The sequence below is a fragment of the Erinaceus europaeus genome, chromosome 8 (assembly GCF_950295315.1).
Source record: "Erinaceus europaeus chromosome 8, mEriEur2.1, whole genome shotgun sequence".
Taxonomy (NCBI): domain Eukaryota; kingdom Metazoa; phylum Chordata; class Mammalia; order Eulipotyphla; family Erinaceidae; genus Erinaceus; species Erinaceus europaeus.
In genome coordinates, this window is record NC_080169.1 from 24,305,421 (window position 1) to 24,312,390 (window position 6,970).

General features: G+C 41.0%; 1 non-coding gene across 1 annotated transcript; it reads right to left on the bottom strand.

Annotated features, from left to right (window-relative positions):
* Positions 1–682: 682 nt before the first annotated feature.
* Positions 683–813, bottom strand: LOC132540092 (small nucleolar RNA SNORA17). Its single transcript, XR_009551356.1, has one exon. It is a non-coding gene; the product is annotated as a small nucleolar RNA SNORA17 (small nucleolar RNA).
* Positions 814–6,970: the final 6,157 nt, after the last annotated feature.

Sequence of the window (6,970 nt, forward strand, 5' to 3'; positions counted from 1 at the left end):
GCATCTGGTAAAGCACACATTACAATGCACAAGGACCCAGGTTTAAGCCAGTATTTCCACCTGCAAGGGGGGAAGCTTCATGAGTGGTGAAACAGTGTTACAAGTGTCTCTCTTTTTTTTTATTTTCAAATTCCAAAGTCCCTTTAATTTTACTTTAGGGAACCAAACACACCCCCTCCCTCCCAAATTCATGAACTAGGAGAGCAGTGGGGGAGTACTCAGTGCTGTGAGGCCCTGAGCTTGATCAGCTGTGGATCTCCATGATTGTGTGAATGCCTCTGGAGGATGCAGAGTAGCCTTCCATTCTAGCATTTTTCTGATCTCTTGGCATCTGCTACAAGGTTGAGGATACTGGTCTGTCTGGTAAGGTCACTGTACCATTTGGTGATCAGATCTCTCAGATGATCTAACGCCACCTCTGGATGCTGGACTGGCTGGTAACCTGGTCTTGGACAGAGGTCAGACGTTCCATAAGGTCGTTGTCACAGGCTAATGGTCACCTACCTTCCCCTTGAATGTGAGCCATCACTTTTCATCCAACAGGGATGAACACCAGTCTTCAGGTCACAGGGTCGCCTCGAGACTTGAGGGCAGGCAGGAACTAAGGAAGAATAAGTTTTCTTACACGACAGGATTCGGGTTGCCAATAAACACGCTGTAACAGACGGGGGGCGCCGTGCTGAGTGTCAGACTATCAATCACCCAGTGGCTCACAGGTCAGAGCACTGGACATAGACAAGCCTCTCTTCTCTCTGCCACCTATTGATACACATGTGACACAGCAGTCACATCTGTAACACCTCTAGGGGCAGGGACAAGTGTCTCTTTTTATCTCTCTCAACCTCTCCCTGCCCTCTTATTTTCTGTCTCTATCCAAAATAAATAAAGAAGTAAGCATAAATAAATATTATTATTTTTTTGCCTCCAAGGTTATTGCTGGGGCTCAGTGCCTGCACCATGAACCAACTGCTCCTGGAGGCTTTTTCCCCCTCTTTTGTTGCCCTATAAATATTTTTTTAAAAAATAGCATCAAGTAAAATCAGGTGTTCATGAACAAATTAACTTGGTTCTAACCCCAATGTGCCATATATTAGCTTAGGACTCTGATTTTACTTTTCTTTGCTTCTAGTTAATCACCTCTAAGATAAAGAAAATAACTCATTTTATAATGTTAAGCTATTTTATTTATTAAGATTTATTGATTTATTTATGAGAGAGGAGGGGAAAAGGTATTTATGAGAGAGGAGAATGAGAGAGAATCTGAACATCACCCTGGTACATTTGATACTGGAAATCAAATTCAGTCCTTCCTGCTGATAAATCCATCGCTCTGGCTATCATGGTACCTCCCAGATAATAAGTAATTTTAACAAAATGATGCATATGAAACTTCTAGAACATTAAGTTCTTTTAGAATGCAAAGAATATGGTTTTAGAATACACAGGGTTTTTTTTTATTAGAATGTTGGCATTAAATACAGGTAAATGTTTATTTAAAAGTCTGTACACATAAAACCTATACTATGTCATAATGCAATTATAATCGAGCAGTTAGGGAGGTGGTTCATTGAATAGAATAAAGGACTTAAGGTCTTAGGGTTGATCTTGGCCATGCACACACTGGTCTCATTAAAAAAAAAAAAAAAGAAAAGAAAAACTAGTATAGCCACAGGCACTTTGGAATATAACTAAAATATGCCTACTAGCTATCTACAAAATGGAGATACCCCCCCAACTCTTCATCTGCACTATTCAAGCCTTTAGGTTCATAATTAGTCATCAATTTGTTTGGCTTTATATGTTAACTCTCTTTTTACCCACCAGGTTCCAGATGCTAGCATGATGCCAACCAGACTTGCCTGGGCAGACAGCCCCACCAATGTGTCCTGGAGCTCCACTTCCCCAGAATCCTGCCCCACTAAGGAAAGAAAGAGGCAGGCTGAGAGTATGGATCAACCTGTCAATGCCCATATTCACTGGGGAAGCAATTACAGAAGCCACACCTTCCACCTTCTGCATCCCACAATGACCTTGGGTCCATACTCCCAGAGAGTTAAAGAATAGGAAAGCTATCAAAGGAGGGGATGAGATACAGAGTTCTGGTGGTGGGAATTGAGTGAACTTGTGCCCCTTTTATCCTATGGTTTTGTCAGTGTTTCCTTTTTTTTTTTTTTTTAAAGATTTTATTTACTAGAAAGATAGGAGGAGAGAGAGAAAGAACCAGATATCACTTTGGTACATGTGCTGTCAGGGATTGAATTCAGGACCTCATGTTTGAGAGTCCAATGCTTTATCCACTGCACCACCTCCCGGACCACCAGTGTTTCCTTTTTATAAATAAATGAAAAAAAGAAAGAAAGTAAGTACTTTAGGGAGTCAGGCAGTAGTGCAGTGGGTTATGCACAAGTGATGCAATGCACAAGGATCCCGGTTCAAGCCCCCAGCTACCCACCTGTAGGGGAGTTGCTTCACAAACAGTGAAGCAGGTCTGCAGGTGTCTATCTTTCTCTCCTCCTCTGTCTTCCCCTCCTCTCTCCATTTCTCTCTATCCTAGCCAACAACGACATCAATAATAACAACAATAAAACAACAAGGACAACAAAAGAAAATAAATAATAAATAAATATTAAAAATATAAGTACTTTGAAAAGAATATACAGTTGTTTTTAAATACTAAAAATCTAATCAAAATCACATGTATTGCTTACTTTTCTACCTCTTCACCAAATATTATCCTTCCCTCATTCTATCTTTTCATCCATATTCTTCACATTGTATTAGTTCTAGTCCTTATTTAATATTCTTTTTTAATTAAGTTTTTATTTATTTATTTTTTTTTTTCCTTTTTGTTGCCCTTGTTTAACATTGTTGTGTTTATTAATGTCGTTGTTGTTGGATAGGACAGAGAAAAATGGAGAGAGGAGGGGAAGACAGAGAGGGGGAGAGAAAGATAGACACCTGCAGTCCTGCTTCACCACTTGTGAAGCGACTCCCCTACAGGTGGGGAGCCGGGGGCTCGAACTGGGATCCTTACGCAGGTCCTGGCGATTTGTGCCATGTGCGCTTAACCCGCTGCGCCACCACCCGACTCCCAATATTCTTTTTTTTTAATGAAGTCAGAGAGAAATTTAGAGGGAAAGGGGAGGTAGAGAGGGAGAGAGAAAGCATCACTGCTTCACTGCTTGAGAAGCTGTCCCCCAAATGTGGGATGGGGGCTTGAATATGTGCATGGCAACATGTGTGCTCTATTAGGTGCACCACTGCCTAACCCCTTAATTGAGATTTTAATGATAGCTCCTTTTCTGTTGTCTACTTTGACTGTTCTTCACCACGAAAGGCAAATGACCATGTGTCTAAAGAGCACTTAATAGAAAATGTAGACTCTAGCTGGACTCTTGTCCTGGTTCATCTCTCCAATATTTCTTCTTGTTGGTTTAACCATTCTATATAGTATGTTATGAAGTCCCTCTCTCAGAATTTTTCAAATTACTGATCACTCTTGCCTGGATTGACTTATGTCTAAATAAGGTACTTAAAGGGTTCACTGTTGTGGAAATTGACAGTTGTTTCAATATTATTTTAATCCCTGAGTTGGAGCACTTTGGCTTAAAAGCCTCTTTTGTTCGTTTTCTTCCCTGTTGGCTATGGGAGCCTGAGGGCTTTTAAACTGTAAGTAGGCCTCTTAGCTTAATCCCTCACTCCAGTGATTTGGTGGGTTCCTGAAGTCATTCTAGTCCTGTCTTGTTGCGGTCCTTTGGTATTCCTAGTTGACCCAGGAGAGAAGAAGAGAGAAACATCAGAAAATTTTCTTCTGCTATGATACTTCCTACTTATTTCTGGGTTTTTAATCATTTAAGCATCGTAAATGTAAAACTCACCAAGAGCTAAGGAGATAGTGTAACTTGAGGAAAATAAAGTTTAGAAATGTAATCAGAACTTCCCTAGGTTACAAAGCAAGTAGATACAGAGTGGAGGCTTTCTCGTTTGTTAGTTTGGTTGGTTGGTTGTTTTTGCCTTCAGTGTTATTGCTGGGGCTGAGTGACCATTCCCTGCTCCCTTTTTTCTTTCTTTCTTTTTCTTTCTTTCTCTCTCTCTCTTTCTTTCTTCTTCTATTTTTTTTTTCCGTTTTACTTGATAGTACAGAGAGAAATTGAAAAGAGAGGGGAAGTTAGAGACAGAGGGAGAAAGATAGATACCTGCAGACCTGCTTCACCACTTGTGAAGCATCTCAGCTGCATGTGGGGAGTCGGGTGGGTGGAGGCTTGAACATGAGTCCTTAAGCAGGTTCACTTAACCAGGGGCACCACTGCCTGGCTTCTGCAAGTAGGTGACAGAGTGGAATCGTAAATCTAGATCTGCATGACTTCAAAGTTAAATTTAAAATCATTTTGCAATTCAACAAATAATATTTATTTATTTACTTATATATTTACAAGAGGAAGAGGAGAAAAAAGAGAGAATCAGAACATAACTCTAGCACATTAAATGCTGGGACTTAAACTCAGGATCCTATGCTTGAGGTCCAACACTTTACCCACTGTGGTACCTCCCAAGCTGCTCACTTCAAAAGTATAAGAGTTACTGTGTTCTATACTCTTCCATCATCAGAGAAGAAAAAAAAAAGCCAAGGAAGTATTCATACTGGCTTCTCCAAATGAATGGGAAAATGATTAATTTTTGACAACTATAAATTCTTACTTATATGTAATAAATTGTTACTCTGGCTGAGAAAGTTGTGGTGTATATACACGATGGAATACTACTTACCTATTAGGAATGTTGAATTCACCTTCTTTCTTTCTTTTTTTTTTTTTTTTTATTTAACCACAGCACTGTTCAGCTCTGGCTTATGGTGGTGCAGGGGACTGAACCTGGGACTTTGGAGCCTCAGGCATGAGAGTCTCTTTGCATAACCATTATGCTATCTACCCCTGCCCTGAATTCACCTTCTCTACCTCATCTTGGATGGTGCTTGAAGGAATTATATTAAGTGAGTTAAGCCAGAAAGAGAAGGATGAATATACGATAACATCACTCACAGAGAGAAGTTGAGAAAATAAGAACAGAAAGGGAAACATAAAGCAGAACTTGCACTGGGTTTGTGTGTATTGCACCAAAGTAAAGGACTCTGGGGCTAGAGGGGGCTTTCAGGTCCTCGTGCATGATGGTGGAGGAAGACCTAGGATCGGGTGAAAATGTTTTGCTAAAAACTGAGAAATTTTACACATGTACCAACAACTGTATTTCCTGTAAACCACTGAGCCCCCAATTAAAAAAGAGAAATTGTTACTTCATACCTGATGCTGTCCCTTGTCCTGAGAATATCTAACTCTCTTGAGAAAGAGTTAGTGACAGAAAAGACTCAACTTCACAGATTTAAGTTATTTATCTCTTTTTCAAATTTTATTATCTTTATTTATTTGATAGGGACAGCCAGAAATTGAGAAGAAGGGGGAAATAGAGAGGGATGGAGAGAGAGAGAGAGAGAAAGACAGAGGGAGAGGGAGAGAGAGAGAGACATGCAGCCCTTATTTACCACTTGTGAAGTTTTCCCCCTGCAGGTAGGGACTGGGGATTTGAACCCAGGTCCTTCAGCACAGTAACAAGTGCATTCAACCAGGTGCACCACCACCTGGCCCCCTTTGTTGTTTATCTCTTTTTAAAAAAAATTTTTTATATTTATTTATTTATTCCCTTTTGTTGCCCTTGTTGTTTTATTGTTGTAGTTATTATCTATGTCATTGTTGTTGGATAGGACAGAGAGAAATGGAGAGAGGAGGGGAAGACAGAGAAGAGGAGAGAAAGATAGACACCTGCAGACCTGCTTCACCGCCTGTGAAGCGACTCCCCTGCAGGTGGGGAGCCGGGGGCTCAAACCGGGATCCTTTCACTGATCCTTGCGCCACCTGCGCTTAACCTATTGTTTATCTCTTAAAGGTTGCCATGGACACTACCTTGGTGTATTCTCAGGATATACATCTAAGGAGGAAGGCTGGACCTTACTCATCACTCTGCTGAACAGGAAATAAATTTAGGAGAGGGGGGAGATGACTCTTTGAAATCTATAGCTCCTGCTACAAATAAATGTTAGCACATTATATATATTATATGTTAATAGCAGCATATTATAACAGTGAAGACGACAGACCATTGTAGTCTACCATCCATTGGTATTTGAGGAAACAGCTGGGCAGAAGATTCTTGCTTGCACAAGCAGAAATAATCTTCCCTAATATCAATCTATGAAAAAAATCTCCAGTTGTTATTTAAGGTAGTAGAAACTCTTTGAGGTTTTATGATGAACTTCTGACTGGTGAAGCTTTTCCCTGCAGGGAAAAGCTTCAAAACTGAACTGTGTCTCTCTGTCTCTTTCTATCTCTATCATCCCTTCCCTCATGGAGAGAGAGAAGAGACCTGCAGCACTGCTTCACTACTGGTGACTAGGGCTTTGAGCCTGGGTCCTTGCATATTGTAACAAATATGCTCTGCTGAGTGTGCCACTACCCAGCCCTTATATGGCATCTTCTTAGGGGAACTACAAATAAAAACGTTCCCACTTGGGTTCTCCTTCACAAGAACTTAACTGCGTGAGTTCACCTCCTGACCTGCTTCAGAAAGACTGAGTCAGGGCTCCCAGGAACATAGATCTTGGAATTGCATCCAGCTGCGGGACCTTGCGCAAACAAATGATCCTGTGCCTCAGTTTCTTCATCTGTAAAACTGAAAAAGCTGCATTCAGGGAGATGACACAGGAGGTGGACACCAGACTCACAAGCATGAGGCCCCGAGTTGACTCTTGAGCATTGCATATGCCAAAGTGATGCTCTGATTTCCTCCTCCTACTACTTCTCGCTCTCCCTCCTTCCTGCCCTCCTTCCTTTAATAAATAAACCTTTTTAAAAAATATTTATCTGGTTCGAGCCCCCAGCTCCCCACCTGCAGGGGAGTTGCTTCACAGGTGGTGAAGCAG